At 55.1% G+C, this 3,425-nt stretch overlaps 1 pseudogene; it reads right to left on the reverse strand.

Annotated features, from left to right (window-relative positions):
• Nucleotides 1–1,301: 1,301 nt before the first annotated feature.
• Nucleotides 1,302–2,468, reverse strand: LOC102415211 (annotated as a pseudogene).
• Nucleotides 2,469–3,425: the final 957 nt, after the last annotated feature.

A 3,425-nucleotide genomic window follows, 5' to 3' on the forward strand; every position in this document is an offset into this window, starting at 1 on the left:
GAAAGGGCTCCCCTGATACCCTCTCTGAACCAGGATGGGCAGAGCCACACCAGAGTCTGGCTCAAGGAGGCAGCCCAGAGAAGAAGTGCCCCGGGGCCTCCAGGCCACAGGGGTCCCTCTCGCCTGGCCTAGTGCCTGACACCACACAAGACAAGACACGTGGCCAGTCTCAGAGAAAGAGGGGCTTGCCACTGGGGTGAGAACCCTCGAAGGAGCTGACCCAAAACCCAGAACTCTAAACTCTTGGTCAACTTCATTTAAAATGAGTTCTTCCAAGTAAAATGCATGGGCAAGTTCTAAAGGCAGCAAACAGCAGCCCCAGGGGAGGTGGCTCCGCGTTCTGTCAGTCTGCGCTGCGCTGGACCCCGCGTCCCCCCCAGACACCGCGGTGAGCTCCCTCAAAGTGCCACAACACGCCGTCGTGGGGAAGCTCAGTTTGGCCAAACCATTCAACACCAGATTCCTCCCGCGAGTCCCTACGGATGACCATCCAGCCCTCCCCTGGCCTCTTCTGCCCGGCCCGGTGCCCTCCGCCTAAAGTGCCACCTGCCCGACATTGAGGGCAGCCGCGGCAGAGGTCAGGTCACGAGAGTGAGCCGGCGGCCGGCAGGGAAGGGCTCCTCTCCACCCATCTCACAGTCCTGTATCACTACTGCTGCTGCTGCTGCTGCTGCTGCTGCTGCTAAGTCGCTTCAGTCGTGTCCGATTCTGTGCGACCCCATAGACGGCAGCCCTCTAGGCTCCTCTGTCCCTGGGATTCTCCAGGCAAGAATACTGGAGTGGGTTGCCATGTCCTTCTCCAATGCATGAAGGTGAAAAGTGAAAGTGAGGCCGCTCAGTCGTGCCCGACTTTTAGCGACCCCATGGACTGCAGCCTACCAGGCTCCTCCGTCCACGGGATTTTCCAGGCAAGAGTACTGGAGTGGGGGTGCCATTGCCTTCTCCGCTGGGAAGCAACAACAACAACAACAAAAAAGGGAATTTCCTGATATCATCATCATATGCTCCACACTGAACACTTAAAGGCAAATCGTCATCTTAAAGTACTACGTATAAGGATTCAGTTAAAATATGCACGGGTTTTGTCTTCTCCTTGATCCGACTGTTGCTATTGCTTCTTCAGAGGACGGTAAAAAGAATTGATACCCTAAAAAAAGAATTCGATTTGTTTAAAAAAAAAAAAGAGCAACAATGCGGGGTGGGGGTGGGGGGTGGAGCCGGAAAGGCGTTTCCTCTCCCACTCCCGCCCACCCCGTTTCCTTTTGGCTCACAAAAGCTGTTTTTTTTTTTTTTTCCTCCTCGCTGTCGTTGCGGCTCTCGCGGGACCGTCCAGCCATCCGTCCCTCCGTCCGTCCGTCCGTTCCGGGCAGCGGGCTTCAGGAGGCGTCCCTGGATATCCACCCACTCTCGATGAGGAAGTTCAGGATCCACTTTCTGAGGACTTTATCCAGGCAGCTGGGCAGGCGGCTCTTGGAGGGGATGCCCCGGCGCTTCTGCAGGTGGTCCTTGATGATTATGGTCTTCACGGTCAGGTAGCGCGCGGGGCTCAGGTTCAGCGAGCTACACACCACCTTCTCGCGGTCGACAACAGCTCGCAGCCCGGAAGGTGGTCGATGGCCACGAACTCGCCGTCCCGGCCGTCCTCCTTGCCGCGCTTGGCGCCCCCAGCCGCCGCCGCCTTGTTCTCCTCGCGCTTCTCGCGCTTGTGCGGGGCGCCTCGTACTCAGCCGACTCCTCCATCTTGGTTATGCAGTTGCGCTGGTAGCGCTGCAGCTTCTCCTTGTGCATTTTCTCGAATAGGTCGTCGAACTCCTTGCACGACACGAACTGGTACACTGGCTGCAGCTTCAGGAGCAGCTCCTTCTCCTTGGTGACCTTGCACGGCACCGCCCGCTCCTTCTCCTTGCCCAGGAAGGCGGACACCAGGTTGTAGTCGCGCGCGATGTTCTTGCACCGCTGCCGCTCGGGAGCTTGAGCACGTACTTGTGCACGTGCGCGCGCTTCAGCTCGACCGCCGCATCTCGTCGCCGTAGTTGACCGAGAGCCCGGTGATGAGCGTCTCAGCGTTCTGGTCGTACTGGATCTAGTAGTCGTCCCGCAGAGGCATGTAGTCCAGCTGCTACTGCTCAGCCACCAAGATGTGTAATGCTCCATCACTTCCTGGGGGGTCTGGGAAGCGCGGACGTGAGTTGCCATGTCCTCCCAGTTCCCATAGCCGAACTGCTCGATGGCATTCAGCAGCAGCTGCTCCTCGCGGCTGGTCCAGCCGCCCTCGGCCTCCGGCCGAGAGCGTGAAGCGCCCGCCGTGCACCAGCTGGTATCCGTGGTAGCGGCGGCGGCGGTGGTGGCGGCACCGCGGAGAAGCACTCGGGGCACAGCTCGATGTCCTGTAACTTGGGGCAGCGGAAGCACAGCGGGCTCACCTCGGCCAGGCAGTACACGCAGTACTTCTTGCTGAGCTCCTCCATCTTCCACCGCCGGGGCCCCGTGCTCCAGTGAACTCGCCGGGCCGCCGCCGCCTGGGCCGCCCCTCCCCCGGTGCCCGCTGCCGACATTTTCTTTTTTTTTTTTTTGGTGATAATTCTGGAAGTCTTGTAGATCTTTATAGAACCGTTCAGCTTCAGCTTCTTTGGCGTTAGTGATTGGGCGTAGACTTGAATTCCTGTGATAGTGAATGATTTGACTTGGAAACCAACGAAGATCATTCTGTTATTTTAGAGATTGCACCCAAGTACTCCATTTCGGACTCTTCTGTTGACTATGAGAGCTACTCCATTTCTTCTAAGGGATTCTGTTGCCCACAATAGTAGACGCAATGATCGTCTAAATTCACCCATTCTGTTGCATTTTAGTTCACTTATTCCTAAAATATTGATGGTCACTCTTGCTAGCTCCTGTTTGACCTCTTCCAGTTTACCTTGATTCGTGCATCTAGCATTCCAGGTTCTTATGCAATATTGTTCTTTACAGCATGGGACTTAACGTTCACCACCAGACACATCCATGACTGGGCATTGTTTCTGCTTTGTCTCAGCCTCTCCCTTCTTTCTGGAGCTAGTTTTTTGTTCTTCTCCAGTAGCTTATTGGGCACCTATAGACCTGAGGAGTTCATCTTTCAGTGTCTTATCTTTTTGCCTTTTCATACTGCTCATGGGGTTTTCAAGGCAAGAACACTGAAGTGGTTTGCCATTCCCTTTTCCAGTGGACCACATTTTGTCAGAACTCTCCACCATGACTCATCTGTCTTGGGTGGCCCTACAAGACATGGCTTGTAGTTTCAATGAGTTAGACAAGGCTGTGGTCCATGTGATCAAATTTTGGAGCATAGAAATGTTTATTATAGGGCTATGCAAGTAGCTGTGTGGTTTATACTCGTTAAAAACCCCTAACTCCCAGAAGGGTTTTGGCAAAGCATTTTAAAAGGC

This window comes from Bubalus bubalis, chromosome 20 (genome assembly GCF_019923935.1).
Source record: "Bubalus bubalis isolate 160015118507 breed Murrah chromosome 20, NDDB_SH_1, whole genome shotgun sequence".
NCBI classification, from domain to species: Eukaryota; Metazoa; Chordata; class Mammalia; order Artiodactyla; family Bovidae; genus Bubalus; species Bubalus bubalis.